The sequence below is a fragment of the Carassius gibelio genome, chromosome B11 (assembly GCF_023724105.1).
Source record: "Carassius gibelio isolate Cgi1373 ecotype wild population from Czech Republic chromosome B11, carGib1.2-hapl.c, whole genome shotgun sequence".
Taxonomy (NCBI): Eukaryota; Metazoa; Chordata; class Actinopteri; order Cypriniformes; family Cyprinidae; genus Carassius; species Carassius gibelio.
Genome location: NC_068406.1, coordinates 9,457,326 through 9,478,890, shown reverse-complemented (window position 1 = coordinate 9,478,890; position 21,565 = coordinate 9,457,326). Strand labels below are relative to the sequence as shown.

At 34.7% G+C, this 21,565-nt stretch overlaps 2 long non-coding RNA genes across 3 annotated transcripts; one reads left to right on the top strand and one right to left on the bottom strand.

Moving 5' to 3' along the window:
- The first annotated feature begins 11,521 nt into the window (after positions 1-11,521).
- On the top strand, positions 11,522-14,403 carry LOC127968569 (uncharacterized). Of its 2 annotated transcripts, none has more exons than XR_008156013.1 (6): positions 11,522-11,759; positions 12,437-12,531; positions 12,687-12,853; positions 13,388-13,515; positions 13,657-13,737; positions 14,274-14,403. It is a non-coding gene; the product is annotated as an uncharacterized LOC127968569 (long non-coding RNA). The 2 variants fall into 2 exon arrangements; XR_008156012.1 differs by having other exon boundaries at positions 11,523-11,759; positions 13,654-13,737.
- Positions 14,404-16,868: 2,465 nt separating this feature from the next.
- On the bottom strand, positions 16,869-19,788 carry LOC127968473 (uncharacterized). Its single transcript, XR_008155976.1, has 3 exons — positions 19,156-19,788; positions 18,416-18,510; positions 16,869-17,488 (listed from the first exon to the last, which is right to left on the bottom strand). It is a non-coding gene; the product is annotated as an uncharacterized LOC127968473 (long non-coding RNA).
- Between the last annotated feature and the right edge of the window lie 1,777 nt (positions 19,789-21,565).

Sequence of the window (21,565 nt, the reverse complement as noted above, 5' to 3'; positions counted from 1 at the left end):
GCGTGAGGTTACACTTGAACAGTGTGGTGAAGCTAAGCAGAGCCTGGGGCTTCAGTCTTTCATAGAGTCGGAGTCACATCCCTGTTTAGACAACAGAGTGAGGAGATGCTTCAGTTTGAAATGTCTGCTGCGATGTTTACTTGCTAAAGACTGGCAAAGGAATGAATCAGGTTCCTTTAATGAATTAACATGAGACTGATTTAGAGAAAGGCACAAAAAAGCAACCAAGAAATCATCATGGTTATACTGTGTGCTTACGTACTTATTTACTAAGTATTCAGTGTTTGCTTTCTGACTAAAAATTAAACGTTTTATTTGTTGTTTTGAAATCAGAAATATTAGACTGTTTTTTTTTGTTTCATGTAAAATAATAAGAAGAATATTACAAGAATAAAGTCATAAAGTCACAAAATTTCTCACAAAATATGTGTTTTGTATCATTTTTGCTTTCATTAACCATTTGTAAATTGTCTTGTATTATCCCTTAATTAGCAGAAAAACGTATTCATCCCTGTCTTCATCTCTTTATTAAATTTTACGCAAATTTTCACATATAAGATTCTGAAGACAACATTTTTTGCCAAATTCTAATTGTAACATTCAATACTCTTTTTTTCCTAGACTGTAAGTTAACTGATACATTTCGAATAACATTATTAAAACGTTTTTTTTTTTTTTTTTTTTTTTTTTTTTTGCTTTTACATTTTACCGATTTTGTTATTTCATACATATTTACAATATTATATGATATACTATCAGAATATTTTTTTTTCAAGATGCAGATCACACCTTCTGATCATACCTCGATTCTCAGAAACTGAACCACAGTTTTTACACATTGCAAAGTCCTGAAATATTTCGGTTTATTTGTTTAACCCTCAATAGGAGGGGAGGAGGAACAGCAGGACCCTTGAAGGTGGCCACTGTCAGACAGGTATGAACAGCTCATCAGATGAAAAATGAAGGTGCTGTTTTGTAGACAGTGCGAGTGTAATTAGCCCACACAAAGGAGTTGGACTGAGCTTAGTAAAGCTTCTGTTAACCTAACGGGGTTGACGGGTTCACATACGTTAAATGTAAATGCAACGTCTTAAAGGAATGTTCCAGGCTCAAGTTCTCAAGATCTATTGACACCATAATGGCATAATGTTGGTGACCACAGACAATATTTTGACATTGTTCATTTCTTATAAAGTACATTGTCTTCATAATTACAAACATTCTTCAATTAACCTTAGATATATTTTATATTATTTATATGTATAAAATATTTAAGAAATTAATTTTGATGTAAAAAATAACCCTTTAATTATATTGACATTTTATACATTTCTCTCTCTCTCTCTCTCTCTCTCTCTCTCTCTCTCTCTCTCTCTCTCTCTGTGTGTGTGTGTGTGTGTGTATCATATATAATATATGTAATCATTTTCAAAATAATATAGTTTATTAAAATATTTTTTTACTTACAAAGTAAAAGCATAATAATAAAGAAAAACTTTGTCTAGAAGTTTAAGTTTATGAAATCATTGTATTTATTATTATTGTTGTAAACCAAAGATATTTTATTCCAGTGGTGATTTTTCTGAGAACTGCTGCCTTTATTGAATTATTATTTCAAATGACTTCATTTTAGAGGTACTTTATTTTATGAGTTATTTGGCATGAAACACCTGAATCTCTTCCCCTTGCCGTGTCTGTAAGGGCTTGTTTAGATTGCTCATGCTATCACAACATGCCACAGGCACATTTCTGTCTGACATTAAACACGTTTAAAGTGTCTCAGGTCCATTACGTGAACCAGAGTCTCAACTAATGTAAAACAAATTGGGAAATCGGGGCAGAGGTGTCTATCGGCATTCCCCCTACAGGGATACAATATGATATTTTAACACTCCAGGCAGCCCACACAAATAAACCCAGCTCTCTGTGTGGGTCAGGCAGCCGCAGGCCAGGAGAGGATCATGGGAGGTAAAACTAAAAGAAAGGCCCTTTCACGTGAGGACACTCCTGAGGGTGCACAAAAACCATTAAAGCCCTGAAAAGTGGACAGTTCATCAATTAGATACACATTTAACCTGTGAAGAGACAGATTCATGTGACATGCTCATGTTTTTAGGGAAACTCTGCTTGAAAATACACACAAGACTTGTAACAGAACCACTGAGTAACTGACGGCAGTTTTTCTCTTATATCGTTGACATCAAACATACGGTGCCTGTACAGTAAATACAGAAGACGGCAGAAAGAACCCACCATAATAAATGTTTAAAATAATGTTGAGTTAAACAGAACAACAGTGAATCCTCACTTTTTGAGTGATCTTTGTTCTTTTCTCATTCATTCTCTTCATAGACGTTCCAAAATATTATTTAAGAGTTTAAGGTTTAAAAAATAGGAATATTGAACTTTATTGAAAGATATTTTTGCCAAAGAAAAAAAAATATTTATTATAAAATATATTATAGAAGACTTTTATAATATATGTTGCTTCTATATATAAAATATATTTTATGTAGATAGATATAAGAACAGGTGAGGCTACCTGTTAGTGTTTGAGTATTATTTAATTAGTATTTTTAAAATTCTCACAATTACAAATTTCGAGGGGAATTATTGAATCAATTAAAATGTCAAATTATTAATCGTTATTAATCACATTCAAAATAAAACTTTTTGCATAAATAATATATGTGTGTGTACTATGTAAATCTATTATGTATATATACAAACACACACATGCATATATTTAAGAAAAATATTTGATGATATTATATAAAAAATATTTATATATAATATAAACTTATACATGTAAATACATGTAAATATTTGTAAAAATATATATTGTATGCGTATTTATATATACACAATACATATACATTGTTTGCATACACATATTATGTAAACAAAAACTTTTATTTTGGATGTGATTGATCAAGATTAATAATTTAACAGTACTACTACTAATAAAAGTCTAAATACACTTTAAAAATATTTAACTTGTTTTAAACTTACAAGTAAATGTACCATATTAATTAGGAATATACAATATATCTCAACATCATAAAATGCATTAAACATTGCATTAGCTACATCAGGGTTTCTCAAACTGGGAACTGTAAGAACTACAGTGTATTTGTAAAAAAGTTAATAATTAATAATTAATAACAAATTACATCTATTTGTTAAAAAGTGAATAATTAATTAAGTTATGAAAATGTCAAATAAAAAATATAAACACTTCTATGCTAAAAATATGACTACTTTCTTTACCTGTGTGTCAGTGTGACCATTAAACAAAATCACAGAACTGTAAACATTCCTTAACTCTTAAATTCCTGACAAAACTGTTTGTGAAAACCCTGCATTACATGAACACATACACACACACACACACTCATGTTTGTTTCTGTGAATTGTGGGGACTTTACATTGACTTCTATTACTTTTATACTGACCAAACGATACTCAATCCCTTATCCAACCCTAACCCTACCCCTTACAGAAAACCTCTTTGCATTCTTACACTTTCAGATAAACTTCATTTACTATTTTTTTATTTTTTTATTTCCACCTCCTGGGGATCGCAGGCTGATAAAAAAAAAAAAGAAAAGGTTTTACTATCCTTGTGGGGACATTTTGCGTATACACAATATTACAGGAACCCGGTCCAGGACTTACATGAGCTGGGATTAACACAGATATTTCAGCTCTGTCTTCTTCCCAGGTAACGATACAGCCACCTGACAGTGTCTTAATTTTTTTTTACATCATTTCCAGCCTCACACCTCCTCAAACGGTGTTTCAGTAAACGTTCAGATTTTTTGGCTCTCAGGTTCCACACATGTTGGAAACGGCGGTGTGTAGGCGTCTCACAGTTGGCCAGTTTCAAGGTCTACACACTATAAGTCAGGATCCATTTAAGAACAGCACTCTGCATCTGCTCCAGTCAGAGAGATTGGACTTTTTCGGCATGGGCCACAGGTTCCCCCAGCCACCAGAGGGTTTGTGCTGAGCATCAGGTTTCATAAATGTAAATCTTTGACTGAGGTGAAACTGAACACGGGACCACACAGTGCCAGTGTCAAACGCCATGAGCATTAATTCACATGAGTCATTTTCAGTGTTTGTCGGGAGGAGGGGGCCAATTTTTTTACAGAATTGATGTAAGACTAAACAATAACAAATGTTCTGTGTAGGTGAACTTAGGTTTGAGACTGGTTTGGCATACAGTATGTGAAATATCATCAGAACAGCTGTTGCTACTATCATCTGTCATGCAGTTTGTTTTCTGTTTAGTGCTTTTTAAATGCAGCATATACAGTGCACAAGAAAAAATGAAACAAAAAAACAATCACAGTTCAGTAAGGAAATAAAGGCAAGGGTGAAGACCAATCGCACTTCAGTATGCGGATATTGCATATCCATATTCTCTGTTGTTTTAAAATGATCGGTTTCTGAAACAACTGAAAGGAATTTTCACTGTTTAAACTATGTTTTGAGGAAAAAAAACTGTTTTCTGTGGAATCTTGTTTCCACCACAGGATAAAATATGAAAATGTTAATTTTGAGAGCCTCACAATTTTTTTTTTTTTAATGTGATTCTGTCGTTTTTTTCTCATAACTGTGAGAGATAAACTCTAATTGAGAGATTCTAATTCTTATTCAAAAATTCTAAAAAAAAGTCAAAATTGCAAGGTTAAATTAAAATTCTGAGTAAAAAAAAAGTCTAAATTATGACACATAAACTAAAAATTGCAAGATAAAAAGTGTAAACTCAGAATTCCATTAATAAAATAGATATTAACTCAAAAGAACGGAAAAGTGAAAATGGTGAGCTTAATATCTAAATTGTGACACAAAATCAAAAGTACAAGATAAAAAGTCAGAATTCTGAGATATAAATTCTGATGTAAACTTGCATTTATAAGTTTATAACTTGCAATCACGAGATATAAATTCTTGAAATAATTAACATTTTTATATTCCATGGCAAAAAAAACAAACAAAAAAAACCCCTTCATAGTTTATTAGTAGGTTGCTAGTCAACTGTGTGTGTTCAAATCTTTGCAGAAATTTGCGATTCACTTTTAGTATCACACTTAGTGTGACTCCATTATTTCCTAGACCATAACATTTTTTTTTTATAAAAATGGATTTTCTTCTGAGCCGTACTCAGGAATTTATTTATTGCCTCCAAATTGTATGATTTAGTGATAGAAAGTATGAGAGGTAGTGACGGAATGAGGTAGTGAGAGGAATACTAAAGCAGGTGTGAATAAAGACTGTAAGTGGCTTTCACAACTCACAGGAGGTGCTGACAGTAATTTATGGTTTATATGTCTTGAGGATTTCCAACGAACAGCTCCTCAGCTGTAAAAACATATATTAATTTCTTAAAGGTAGCACAGTGAAGACAGGTGAAGATGATCCCTCTTAAGTGAGCTTGATCATCACAGCAGCAGTTTTGAGGTGTGATGCACCTGTGATGTCACTGGGAATGAATAATGAGCTTAAGAAGGCTTTTCCCAAACCTGTGCCTGTACTTTTTTTCCCTCCCTTTCTCTCCCAATCTCCCCGCACTTGCCTGCATGGGTGATTCTAATTCAAGCTTCATCTCCCCAATGTTTGTCTCTCAGCGCCTTGGCCCCTTTCGCTGATCTAATCTCCCAATTACTGTCCTGCAAAAATTCCTGCCCTCCAAACAGCCCCTGAACGTGGAAAGCCAAAGTCCATGATCACCTGTTCTCTTCCAGACATGCATCTACTTCCTGTTCTGCACCAACAGTAAGCAGTTCATGCCATTCTTTCAAACTGGCCTTTATACAAAAAAAAAAGAAAAAGAAAAAGAAAAAAAAGTTTAGACATCAATGCTTTTATGTAGCAAGGACATGTTATATTGGTTAGTTAAGACATTTATAATAATACAAAAGATTTCCAATAAATATTATTCATCATAGAGTCAAAAATATTAGATATTCCACAAAAATATGAAGCAGCACAACAGTTTTTTATCATTGATAATAATATGAAATGTTTCTTGTGCAGAAAATTAGCATATTAGAAGGATTTCTGAAATATCAGAAATGTATTAAATAAATATTAAAATTAATTCATACAAAATTTTGGTCACATATGAAATATGTTTTTGTATACACAAAAACAGGAAGGACTCTTTCTAATATACTACTTTTCACTGTTATAAATAATAATGATAAAATATTAATTAATTTGTAAATACGTATATATACAAGATATGTAATAACCTTTTTTCTTTTTCTTTTTTATATTATTTCTGATTTGGCTTCCCTAAATATTTATATAATATTTATATAATAAATATTTATTATTTATATAATAACACTGTTTAATACCTAAATAAATAAATTAAATATCTGAATTAGGTAAATTTCCTTTTGAGTGCAGTTTAAGAAAGGTAATATGATGCATACGAATGAAATAAATATAAATGGTTTCCACCCATCATTTCTGGCCGACGACTAAAGTATATATATAAGTGGTTTCACACACTAATAAATCTCAAAATTAAATGTACAGTATTTTGTAAATATTTTTGTAGCAATTATTTTTTATTTAATTTTGTAGAACTGATTTGAGGCCAATTCTATTGTCTGCATATGAATAGCTACATGTTTACGAGCATGACTGATACTTTAAACACTTTCCTAAGTGTCACAACACTGGCAAACATCCCATAGATCTCTGTGACTTGTGTGAGTGGATCTGGCTGGGCTCATATTTGACTAGAGAGAGCTCCCCAAACAGCAGTAACTCTGCCCTCCATCAGTATGAATCATTATGTCCCGCAGGGAAGGGAGCGTAAGCCCAAGGTAACGTATCAGTCAGCGAAAAAATATCTAACAAGGGCTTTATAGGAAATGACAAAAACAAACAAACAAAACACATGAAATGTTGGAGAGCAAAAAATGATTTAGTCAAAAGTCTGATCATTTCCTATAGAACTGTAAACATAGAAATTTGCCTCCATAAATAGTATAACTGAATATTTTATTGAAACACAAGGAACATTATACCCTTAAATTCAATGCTTAAGGTTTGTTTAAATCTCTTACGTTACTAAATCTTATATTAAACACCTTTAATTAATATCCTGCATGGTGAACTATGAATTTCAGAGTAAGCTAAGCACAATTGTCAAAGTAAGCAGAGCTGATAAATAAATAATACTGTAGCCTCAACACACCTGCTCATACTTAAATTACCAGCTACTCATGAACAGCATAAATCATTGTATTTATCAAGCTGTGGTTGGTCTACTGACTGAGTCTTTCCAAGAACTAACCCTGTGATCTTTAGCTCAATTTTCTCGAAGACCAACAGTATCGTTCTACATGTGCCCTTGATAGCTTTGACCTCTGACCTTAACACTGTCTGATGTTTCAGGGAAACAAGAGAGAAGGGTAACATGGGTCAGATCAACAGGAAGTAATAACATAAAGCAAAAGGTGGGGTTGGACGAATTTTTCAGACGAATTCAGAGTGCAAATAATTCGCCCGAGCTGTGAGCTTGATGTTTGAATTGAATGAAATACAGTAAAAAAAAGACTGTGTAGCTCGATGCAAAATAATGATAAGTTGATCTGTCCCGATTTGCATATCATCTTTGTTATATACATTAAAGTAACAGAATTAGACAGCATTGTGTAGTTCGATTCACGGACAAATTACTCTTGCGTTCCGGTGTTTGGACCTACAGTATGAGCTGGATCTTTTAGTCAATAAAAATTCACAAGTAAATGACTCTTGTTACAAGCCTGATTATTTTGAGTGGTTCAAAAACATGGAGTAAATGACTCTTATGCATCTGATATTTTAATGAAGGCTGAACTTGGAAAAGTATTTAGTGCAGTATTCTAATTTAGTTCTTTCCTTTTTTAGTTGCATAAAATGAAAACAAATTCAAAATACACTATGTAGGAAAATGTGTTGAGGAACTCTTCAGTAACACTTTAGTATAGGGACCAATTCACACTTTTAACTAGTTGCTTATTAGCTTGCATATTACTAGCATATTGGCTGTTTATTACTTACAAATCACATGCTTTGCAAATTCTACATCCAATAACTAAACTTAACAACTACCTTACTATTATTAAGCAGCAAATTAGGAGTTTACTGAGGCAAAATATGCAGTTAATGGTTTGTTATTAGCAAGAAGTGTTAAAATACTTTATCTCATGCCAATTTAATATGCAAATACAACATTAAGTAAATCTTTCACAGGTTCATTTCTCTGGAAAGTGTAGGCACTGTTACTGCTTCAGCAGCCCAACATTGCAGCATTTACAATTTTGGGCAGGGCAACCAGTTTTCTTTCTCCTGACATGTTATGTGAATAAGCCACCTAGTAATTACTTTTTTACAACTCCATTAACCGGTTGACTATTTGAGCAGACTTTTTATGCATTTACATCTTCCCAAACATGTAACGTACAAGCATGCATTTCCCCCCTTTAAGCACGGCACACAATAGGCTTCAACATCTTACAAGAGAAAATCAATCCTGCATCTCTCCTCACATCTGACCTCTGCACTCTCTACAAATCCTGAATTAATTAAAGAGGGAAATCCCACTGGCCAACACAGAAGAGGGATTGAGTGTTTAGGCCCCCTCCGAGGTACCAGAGGATTAGAAGAGCTCGCTCAATGATGAGAGTGTTTCCAAACCTCCAGGTACCTGCGGTGACGGACATACCTGCAGTTGTGTTTTTATCTACGATACCAATGGAGTTTGTTGCATGACTAACCAGCTGATGCCGCTGTGAATGGAATAGAATGATTTTAGAGCCTCAGAAGGAAGTTTTTGATGGCTTTTGGGGAGTTTTCCAACAGGGATAAAACAGGAGTTCACGTTTAACAAGAGTTTTGCTCACGGTCGAGTCGCCCCATGCCTTGCCCCTTCGTCCTAGAGATGGAGGCAGTTCTGGGTTTGGCTGCTCTGTCTCCTGGCTGCTGACCCACTTGGAAATCCAGCGCCGTAGCTTCAGCTTACACGGGTCGCTCCCGTGGCAGGTTCCCAGTGGTACATACCCCGCGATAAGGAGCTGCAAGGGAACTATTGTTCCCTGAGCCCAGTCTGTCATCGGGGGCTTGTTGAGCAAATACGCCCAGGTATGACTGCAGTCTCAGCATCTCGCACTCCACCTACCTGTCACTTCCAAACCCAAACCTTGGAGAAATGGAGGTCTTTTCTTATACTCTTAAAGGGGGTTTTCACAGCAGTGCCATAAAAGAACAATTTATGGTTCCCTAAAGAGCTTTTCAGCATGTAGAGCAAGTTTTTTTTTGCATGTGAAAAACATTTTAATATTCTATAGAATCTTTTTGTGCAGTGAAAAGGTACCATGGTGCACCCCCGAATCTAAGGGTTATTTATTGGCATCAGTGTTCATCATAATAAGGGGAAAAAAATGTTTCTTTTGAGAACTGTTCACTGGAAGGTTCTTTTGGGGAACCAATAATGGTTCTCCTATTGCTATGGCATGGGTGCAAAAACTTTTATTTTTATGGAATAATGACATTATTGAACTATCATTAGCATTAATTTAAGAGTTGTATTTCCACAGATACTAAAATTCCCCAGCTCAAACAGGAATGGATTTCTCCGCTCTTCCGTGGAGGGATGGGATTTCTCAGTGGTGTGACCTAAATTTTTCAGGATTGTAATCTAAATGGGAAGGGACGAACCGCAGGGCTCGTGAAAGTGATCATATGGCCTCCTGAACTGGGATTGTAGTCTGCAAGGAAACGCTCTCGTTAAACTGCCACTTTCAATCAGGAGTTCAACCGCGGCGGGTGATTGTGGGGCCGTGCTGGAGGGAGGGAAGTGGGTGGGAATGTTGTCTCCTGCTCCTGAATATTATCCAGGATCTGCTCCCTCGACGTGTGTTTGGTGGCATTACGTCACAGGCCAGTAGACCCAAAAACAAAGTGCAAAAAAGTGTAAGTCTGAAATGCTGAGCTTGAGTTGCAGCCTGTCCAACTTTAATAGAACACTGTTACCCTAACCATTCATTGACTGTTATTTTGATTTTATCTTGATTTCAGTCCTGGGACCGTCTTGAGTGACTGATGGTCCAGTTTAGGGCAAGTACTAATTTTTACAGCCAAAACCAACACAATTTACTGCCAAATAAAGGCTGTTTCGAGATTATCACGAATGCCACGTGTTGCATCACTAGCGTCACAGTTCACACTTCTTCAGATTGCAAATGCGAAGACATGCCAGTCTCAAAAGCTGCATGAGGCTCTCTTAAACACTCATTCATCACTGTAAAACAGTCATCCTCCATTACAGAATAAACAGGCTGTCGTTTTAAATGCATTCATTCATGGGTGGCCACCCTTGCCCACCCAAACAGCCCATTGGAAGGTCTGGAGAGGTAATTTTCTTTAATAACATACCGTCGTAGTTTGAACATGGTTATTAAAAACCACCACTATTCTGGGCTCAAGGGGTTTTGTGCCAGCCAGCAGTCCTGTGCCAGTCCTACATCTCTGAACTAATTCCTCAAAAATAAGAGAAAAATGGCTGAGCCACATTTATGACTGAGCATATTTTTTTTTACAGAGTGAAACAGAACAGTATGGTTCCCATTGGTTATTATAGTTAAGTGTTTTGTGATTTAACTTGCTGTAAAATTTAAGTAGTAAAGTGCCATTCCAGACCAGTTTTTCAATGCCCAGTTACTTTAGTCTAGACTATGTGCAATATGTAATTAATCTTAGTATTTCAGCCGAGAGATGTTACTTGTACAAAGTGAGAATAAATACATTTGAAATATTCTGTTTAATATCAATACATATTTTATACATTATTATCATCATTATTATTATTTAGTTTTTTAAGTTAACATGAAATCATGTGCTATGTATAATTAATCTCAGTATTCAAGCCTTTACTAAGAGGTTTTACACAATCAGTACACAAACATAAATAACCTTAAAGATTTATGATTATAATTTCACATATTTTATGTAAATTTGTAAGTTCAACACAAAACTGACCTTATTTACTTATTACATATTCCCACTCGCATTATTATTATTATTATTATTATTATTATTATTTTGAATCTCTCTCTCTCTCTCTCTCTCTCTCTCTCTCTCTCTCTCTCTCTATATCAACACAGTCTCACTCTCTACTCGTCAAATGTCTGACGCATGGTCAAGTGATCTGGCGTCACTTTTTTGACGCACTGGGTATACCTTTGGCGTTATTTTTCAACGTGCAGGTTAGTCCGATAGACTTCTATAGAACTCAGCAGCGTTTAAATTTGACGTCTTGGTTCAGCACACCGCAACTACACTGAATAAATAAAAATAAATAATAGACTACAAAAAAAATTATATATGACAGAGATCGTTTTTATCTGGCCCTCCAACTTGTTTTTAAGGGTTTAAATATTCTCGCAATCTGATATCAAAGTGATCTTAGCGTGTTCATCAGTGGTGAGTTTAACAACACTCAACTGCAGGTAAAACAGCATTCATCGGTGAGTTTGACCAAAGCAACACTCAACTGCAGGGAAAACGACATAAAAAGGTGAGTTTAACAACGCTCCAAGGCGCGTGCAAGTAAGCAGTTTAACCGTTTTCTTACACACCATTCTCGCTTATCGCTTATTCATAGTTCATCATCTCTATGAAATCACGTTCAAGAAGTCTCATTCAGCACACATCGCGATACTTGCCATCAGTTTCCATGTGCCACAGGGTCGGTGAGTAGATATAATTACGCTCTTTTAATGCCTGTTATAAAATGTATTCTGTCTTTATTAATCAGATTAGCGCCATATTGTTTACTCGCTGTATTATATCAGTCATCCTCGGCTGTCTTTGAGTTTCATTGCGTTTAACTAAATGAACACACCTGCTAACTAGTGTGATTAAACCCTGTCGGTCACGTGACGTGCCATAGACTTTCAATATATTCATTTCATGTCAAAGATGTAAATTTGTAGTAAAATCATGGTAACCACGACACGTACAATAGCAACAAATTAAATTTGAAGTTAAAATCCAGGAACGGGACATTTACCATGTTTTTGCCACAGTAACTGTAGTTCTACTATGGTATATTAATAATCAATACAACAATAAAATAATCATCAAACTAACTTTGGTTGTACAACTGTAATGGTCGTTTTTGATGTGCTTTTATATGACAGATATCACACATTTACTGTACCATGCTTTTGATACCTTTTTATGTAAATCCAAAAAAAGTAAATAAATAAAAGGAAACATTTTTCCCTTCCTGCAGTTCATTCATATCAGTTTATATTTTAAATATTTTGCTCACAAAACATTATTAAAATTCTGTTTATAATTCTATTTTATTGTACCCCTCTCCCTTTCTTATTTTTATTATTATGTATTTTTTTTTGTTGAAAAGATGTAAAGGAAGCAGTCATCCCTGTGGTGTTTGTGGAGAGGTTTTCCTTCAGAAATGGAGAAGACAGAAAGCTGCGGAGGCAGACATTTGCAGCAGTAAGTCTGTGTTGTTTTTACCTTTTTATCAAACTGCTGTTATAAATTGCACAGCATTTGTTGTTTCTTAAACTTTTGCACTGTCCAAATACCCACACTTGCCATCTTTGCACTTGACCAATCGATTATTTATTTGACGTATTTCCTATGTTTAGGCCAAGTGTTCGAGTGAGCATGATGACCACAAGTGTGTGTCGAACTTTTCATGACCTGATGACAGTGGTTCCCAATCCTGATCCTGGAGAACCCCAGCACTGCACGGTTTTGGCGTCTCTCTTATCTGTCTTGGAGTCTTCACTGATGAGCTGATGAGTTGAATCAGGTGTGTTTGATCAGGGAGACATCTCAAATGTGCAGTGTTGGGCTTCTCCAGGACCAGGATTGGGAGCCACTGCCTTATGGGACACACTTAAGTGTTTACAGAGATTTTTAGTTTGATCATTCAACTTTGCATTTTAAAATAAATTAATTGAAAAATTATTTTCAATATCTAATTATTATTATTATTATTATTATTAATATTTTACATACATTGTAAAGGTTTCCGTGACCCCTTGTGAGATCTCGACAAAAGGTCTCACAATTTATTCCAAAAATTGATGCATGATGGGATACACTAAGCCTGGTATAGAGCTCCGGAGCGGTATTGGAGATAATGTGGGTTTAGTGTTCATTAAGGGCACTGCGCTTTGGCATTATTAAGACTTGTGCACTACTGATAACAGTCCTGTTAGCTTGTAATAATTTTTTTTAATATATATATGAATATAGCTGTATAATTACACACACACATACGCACAGTAATGTATAAGATGCATGTAATGTAGTAATATTTTTCTTTCTTTCTGTCTTACAGGATTGTTTGCAGATAATGCTGTTCAAGCTCAACAGCTCTTTTAAGAGCTAACCCTCACAAACCTTCCTAAAAACTAAAAGAGCTATTACTGAGTCTCAGCGAATTTTGCCATGATCAGCTCTTCCCAGGTACATTTGTTTAAAATATTTCTGAATCAACATTTACTCATCAAATGCTCTGGTCTGAATCTTATTTTAAATTAACTTAATTATATGTTTAATGAGCAATGTTAATTGCACAAAGAGTAAGATTAGCTTGTTTTTCAGAAGAGAAGGAAGACCAAGGAAATGATTTGCTCATGAGGAATGAAGACGGCCATCTTGAGCCCAAACAAAGACAGAAGTCCTCTGGTATGTGTGTGTTGAAGCAATGCTGTGTTATGTGTTACAGCACTTTATGATTTTATCTCACAGGACTGTTCATCTCAGCCGTAATTTATTCTTTCTATGTTTTTATTCTTAATAAAAAAAAAAATTATATACAGCTATTACAATTAAATCATGTAGGCAAAGTGTGACCCGAATATTTTTAAACTTTAAGTAAAAAAAAAAAAAAAAAAAACACCAACTGTTTGTCTTAAATAAAAGAATACAAGTTTTATGTAAGTGGTTTACATTATTTCATTGTTTCATAAATGTTGTATTATAAATTGTGGATTGATAGTTGATTGGTTTGAAGCCAGGCCTTACACTAAAACACATTTGTGAGAGGAGTCAGGAACTTTGAAGATAGATTAGAGAGGGGAAAAAAGACACATTTACTGCAACAATAGATGAATTATAGAGGCAAAAAATTCTGTCACATGCTAAGGGGTGTCTCATGAGCAAGTCCTTTGCCTTAATTCTTGCAGAATGAAATTTTTATTGCAGTATTTTAATTTGTACAGATGATCTCATCAGCCAAATGGGGGGTTTTGACCAAGTGATGCTCTTGAAAGGACTGAAAGAAGAGGATGTGGTAAATTGTCTTCAGAGAAAAACCTTCTCAAAAGGTCTTAAAACAGCTTGAAGAATGGTAAGTGTACAGTACTACAAGGGTCATAGTTGCTCACCCTGCTAAAATCACACAGAACATAAGCTGAGCTCTCTGTCAATTAAACAACTTAATCTGTATTGTGTGTTTCACTTTGACCAGGTCTGGGATCTTAGGACTGAGAGATCCTCTGGCTGAGAACAAGCTACACCTCATCAGTGCTGGATATCAACCACAAACTGTTTCCAGACACGAGAGAAGAAAATCATGATGGGGAGATGAAACCAGTTTAGATGTGGTGATGGGAATCATTATTTTCTGGAACAGTATCACATGTCTTAAATGTATCACATGATCTGTATCACAGTTGACTGGATGGATTATTTTTACTTTTAAGGACATTTCATCACTCATCTGTGTGAACTGATTAATTTATGATATTAATGAATTTTTGATCCATTATTATTTTCCTTGAACTGTGTTTGTCTTGAAGCTACTTTATCAACTTCATAGTCTATGCTTCAATAAAATTAATATGGTGAATATTGTGTGTTGAAAATTCTTGGTAAATTCATAATTTTACTAGATACTGTAGGCTACTATGGGTTTATTCTACACTTGAAAAACTACATATTAATTACCAGGATTATTTTTTGCTTAAACATTAATGACACCTGGAACAACAATACACCAGAAAGTTAGTATTGTATATATTTAATCACAAATATGCCTATATATATATATCTATATAAAGGGATTTACTAGATGAATTATTTTGAAAAGCCATTTACTTTATAGTTACAAACACTTGAGGGATAACTGAGAATGTAGCAGGAATGATCAACATGGATCTTGTACTGCATTAAATCCAAGAGCACGCACATTACTGATGTTCAGCATCTGAGGACCCAGATAAGGGGATGAGGAGGACATTTTTACACTGATTGTTGCTAATTAGTTAATATATATAGTATTCTGAGTACTCCATGAATTATTCCTTGTGGAATAGTGAAGTATCACAATGTGTATAAATTGTCCTTGATTATTGCTTAACAGTGGGGAATAGATAATGGCATGTTGTTGCAGGTTTATCCATTATATTTATTACTGTTAACTTCAAAAATAAAATAAATAATCTATAATTTTTATTATTAAATCATTTCTTTCTAATTTTGCCATGTTTCATCAGATGGCCTCACCATGTCCTGTCAAAAGCTTTACTGCTCATGACATAAGAATAAGAAAAGGTTAGTCTATGAAAACTGTCAGATATAAATGTGACTCAGCTCAGTTTGTTGTCCATTATGAGGAGAATACATACATGTAGGTTTTACTGCCCTTCTACCCCCAGGGGCCCAGTAGCACCCCCCGGAAGAGCCAAAAACTGTACATTTGAAATGGCTGTAAATCAGAGTCCAATTAATGAATCAAAGAGAAAATCAGAAGAATTTTTACTTATGCTATGCTGATAAAATAATGTCGGGCACAGTTTTCAGAAATAAATGGAAATGTTTCATAAAGCCATTTTAAATATTGCTCCCTCTAAAATACCAAATTTCACTCTGTCTTTCAATTATATCATAGAGGTTTACACAATGAAACTATTCATATATCCAGTTTTCCATTAAATATATTATTTATTTCATTTCGTCAATAAAACGATTTAAACTACATTACCCACAAGCCTCCGTCGTTCTATATATGGAAAGGCGAAACTAGGGGCTGTTTTTTGTAGTTCATCGAAGTTATGATTAGGGTTAGGGTTAGGATCTCGCTAAAGAGGTAATTTTCCTCAACATAGCAACCCTTAATTGTTGACTTAATATATTACTAATGTGATAATAGTAGCAAAACGTTCTTTTGTAACACGATGCGCTGTTTAGTATGGGTTAAAGGATAGTCCAACCACAGACAACCCTGCGATGACAAGGGACATTGACAGCCAATGATATCAAAGCTGAGCAGCGGCGTCACGCTTCCTTATCCATTTATGACCGATGACTTTCGTTTTTCGGCTGAAGGGATAGATTGGTTAACAATCAATAACATTTGCTACCTATTAGTTTGTGTTTTATTAACGTCTACACCTTCCTCCAACAATAATGCAAATGCGCTAATTATTGTTTTCAGCTTGACAAAAATTGGGCAATATTGATGAGCACATGGCCAGCATTCGCAGTTCTATCGAACCGATTCCTCTCATTAAATCTTTTTTTTTTTTCTAAGACAGGTGCATTTTCTAATCAAATGATTAGCTTGTAACATTTAAATTGCATGTTATGTTTTGTTTTAAATCTATAAAAATTATTCACTTTTGTTTTTCTGTGATTTGCCATTCTTTACCAATTGAAATCTAGCAATAAAAACAGAGTTAAAAAAACTGATTCAAAGACAAATTGCCCATATAACTGCACTGCATCCTCTGTCAATAAGTTGTTTTTGCCACTATGAAGAATAAAAATTCTTTGCAAATACTTTTATTTAAAAAAAAAAGTAAATACAGATAGTCTTTCAGAGAACACTGAAGAATTTATTTGACCAAAAAGTGATACAACACACTGTTTCAAACTCAGAAAATAAAGACCATGAAGACATGCATGTCAAGTGTGCAATATCATCTATAAACCTCCATCAGCACAGCATCAAATAAACACTGATTGTCCGAACAAAGGAAGAAAGATAACGTTCAGGAAAACAAACACCTGCTACATAAAAATGCAGAAATAAAACTGACAATAACATCATTCACTTCATGACTGGAACTAGGGGATGGCTGTGCATGAATACGTCCTTTACGAAAACTCCTGATGAGAACTGATGTTTGTTTTTTTATGATAAAAGCACCAGAAGTAAAGTTTACTGTATGAAGCTTGAAAAAGAGAACACAATGCTTTATCAATATAAAAATACTATTTTCAACCATTGTTTTGATCACTGGTTCTGTATACAATATATGGGTTGCTGGAAGGTCACAATGTATTCATTATAAGCTTAGAACTAAAACAAAACTGCACTGCAAAGTCTAAACACTAATCAAGGGAGCATTTCTGTGTGTGTTGGGAAGATAAAGAGTTAAAGAGGTGAGTCCTTGTGCATGATCGAGAAGAACATCATTATCTGCGAACAATCCTGAAAGACAGAAAGGAAGGAAATATTATTACATGCTACTTTTAGACCATAAAACCAGCCTCTGTAAAGATGCTGTATAATTATATATTAAATGCATCTATTATTAAAAGCTAGTCAATAATAGCAAGCTATATTCATATGAATTATAAAAAAATATATTACATGCTTAAAGGAATGTTATCAGTAGTGTAATTGATCTGCTCACGGAAACCTTTCCAATGTATGTGAAATATTATTAATAATAATAATAATAATAATAATTAGATACTGAGAATAATTTGGTAGTAAAACAAAGTGTTGCATGTTTTCTTGGTGTACAGAAAAGTATATTTATTTTGTACATCATTTGCAACTGCTTTGTTTTCACTTAATTAGAAGCCCCCAAAATTAAATTGTCCTCTGTAATAGGGACTAATGAAAAGAGAATTAGAATTTATTTTAAAATGCAAAGTTGAATAATAATCAAAAAAAAAAAAAAAAAATCTCTGTAAACACTTAAGTGTGTCCCATAAGGCAGTGGCTCCCAATCCTGGTCCTGGAGAAGCCCAACACAGCACATTTGAGATGTCTCCCTGATCAAACACACCTGATTCAACTCATCAGCTCATCAGTGAAGACTCCAAGACCTCAAAAGTGTGTTTGTGAGATAAGAGAGACGCCAAAACCGTGCAGTGCTGGGGTTCTCCAGGATCAGGATTGGGAACCACTGTCATCAGGTGATGAAAAGTTCGACACACACTTGTGGTCATCATGCTCACTCGAACACTTGGCCTAAACATAGGAAAGACGTCAAATAAATAATCGATTGGTCAAGTGCAAAGATGGCAAGTGTGGGTATTTGGACAGTGCAAAAGTTTAAGAAACAACAAATGCTGTGCAATTTATAACAGCAGTTTGATTAAAAACGTAAAACCAACACAGACTTACTGCTGCAAATGTCTGCCTCCGCAGCTTTCTGTCTTCTCCATTTCTGAAGGAAAACCTCTCCACAAACACCACAGGGATGACTGCTTCCTTTACATCTTTTCAACAAAAAAAAAAAAAAACATAAATAATAAAAATAAGAAAGGAGGAGGGGGGTAAAATAAAATAGAATTATAAACAGAATTTTAATAATGTTTTGTGAGCAAAATATTTAAAATATAAACTGATATGAATGAACTGCAGGAAGGGAAAAATGTGTCCTTTCATTTATTTACTTTTTTTGGATTTACATAAAAATGTATCAAAAGCATGGTACAGTAAATGTGTGATATCTGTCATATAAAAGCACATCAAAAACGACAATTACAGTTGTACAACCATAGTTAGTTTGATGATTATTTTATTGTTGTATTGGTTATTAATATACCATAGTAGAACTACAGTTACTGAGGAAAAAACATGGTAAATGTCCCGTTCCTGGATTTTAACTTCAAATTTAATTTGTTGCTATTGTACATGCCATGAAATGAATATATTGAAAGTCTATGGCACGTCACGTGACCGACAGGGTTTAATCACACTAGTTAGCAGGTGTGTTCATTTAGTTAAACGCAATGAAACTCAAAGACAGCCGAGGATGACTGATATAATACAGCGAGTAAACAATATGGCGCTAATCTGATTAATAAAGACAGAATACGTTTTATAACAGGCATTAAAAGAGCGTAATTATATCTACTCACCGACCCTGTGGCACATGGAAACTGATGGCAAGTATCGCGATGTGTGCTGAATGAGACTTCTTGAACGTAATTTCATAGAGATGATGAACTATGAATAAGCGATAAGCGAGAATGGTGTGTAAGAAAACGGTTAAACTGCTTACTTGCACGCGCCTTGGAGCGTTGTTAAACTCACCTTTTTATGCCGTTTTCCCTGCAGTTGAGTGTTGCTTTGGTCAAACTCACCGCTGAATGCTGTTTTACCTGCAGTTGAGTGTTGTTAAACTCACCACTGATGAACGCGCTAAGCTTTGGCACAGAGATCACTTTAATATCAGATTGCGAGAATATTTAAACCTCAAAAACAAGTTGGAGGGCCAGATAAAAACGATCTCTGTCATATATATATATATATATATATTTTTTTTTTTGTAGCCTATTATTTATTTTTATTTATTCAGTGTAGTTGCGGTGTGCTGAACCAAGACGTCAAATTTAAACGCTGCTGAGTTCTATAGAAGTCTATCGGACTAACCTGCACGTTGAAAAATAACGCCAAAGGTATACCCAGTGCGTCAAAAAAGTGACGCCAGATCACTTGACCATGCGTCAGACATTTGACGAGTAGAGAGTGAGACTGTGTTGTCTATATATATATATATATATATATACATGCATATACTGTGTGTTCATATATATGTACAAATATTTATTTAGATTTATTTTTAAATTAATAAAATGTAATCCATATTTTGTAGACCGTAGCTTTTATGTATGTCATTCCAGTATCTAAATATTCAAAATGTACAAAGCATGAACGAGTTGTGTCACAATGTTTATAGTCATCAATTAATTGTGATGTTGCTCAGGCTACTGTCTCAGTAATGTGCTGATGTTTTCACAGTCCAGCAGCACAGAAAACAAACACTTCTCCATTACCTTGGAACGGTAAGGCCAGGAATGAGGAGCATTTAGCAGGCAGCTCTAGTGAACCACAGCTATCCAAATGAATGTAGGCACAACCAGGGTGTGGATGCCTGAAATGAACCATGAAAAGGCAGGAAAACCTGTTTATTATCAATTACATGGAAAATATGCACCTGTCACTAACTCTTAATGCTGTTATGAATTATTGCCGGCTTAACTGTGAAGGAAGGCATCTGGAATATGTTGAGTTTGCATCGTAATAAAGTCAGTACCATGCTTCATTTAGAGTCAACATGAAATCACATTTCACGTCCTGGGTTTTATTGGGCCCAATTCATAAGTGCACGTTATTGCAAGGAAAACATGGTTGTCTTCATAATCTTTCACCAAAATATAAATGTTTGTATTGTGTCACTGTTAACAAATAATCAAATTTAGCCATTATTTAATTCTGCTGTAGTAGATAATGCAGGTTTTCTAAAAGGTTGCCAATAAATGGCAATTAAATAAACAGTTTACCCAAAATGAAAATGTGCGAAAACATCCAATATGTAGGGTTTTTTTTTTTGTTTGTTTGTTTGTTTCTTCATCAGAATAGATTTGGAGAAATGTAACATTACATCACTTGCTCAACATGCAGTGGATTATCTGGAGTGAATGGGTACCGTCAAGTTTCACTTCTGAATGTACATGTTAAGTTTACATATAGTCATTATATGTGGTCTACTGATGATATTTTTATTTATTTATTTATTTTTATTAAGAGGATAAACTCCTTGAGATGAATCATCTCGTTTACAAAGGGGTCCTCAATATTCATAAATATATTCACAAGTGACAGCTACAACAGTGCAGTAAATACATCCATACAATACAATCAGTACAAAAATAAGACAACACAGTCATACACCCACACACACACACACACACACACACACACAGAACTCTCAGAGGGCTGTCTAACCCTACAACTGTACACATCTTTCACATTATTAATGTTACAATAATTATTCAACAATGTAACAATGACGTAGCTTATTGTGAGCATTCTCTCTTTCTTTCTTTTTCAGAAAATAAATTGGCTAATGTGCAGCAGAGCTATATTTAGACCTCTGGCCAATCTCTAGAGTTTTTAAAAGGCTAATTGATGTCAGCACTGTTTATGTGCCTGGCTAACACAGCCAGAGGGAGCAGCCGGGGCGGCCGATACAACACTGTTGGGTTAAGAGAAATGCACTGGTGTTAATAAGCCGCTGACAGGTGCAGGTCCCTGAACTACAGAATGGAGTATGAGTCCGGACCTCTTGAATAATTAAAGAGTGCAAAGGCCAAATAAGAACCACCTGCTACAGTTTGGAGAGTGCTAGTCAGTGCAGTCTGCTGAAGAAGCTCTAACTAAACATCACCCTTAAGTCTTTCCAAACCTGTGATTGTTTCTCTTGTTAACTAGATAAGGACATGTTTTGAATTTTGTTCAGACTGCTGTTTTTGGAACATCAATTGC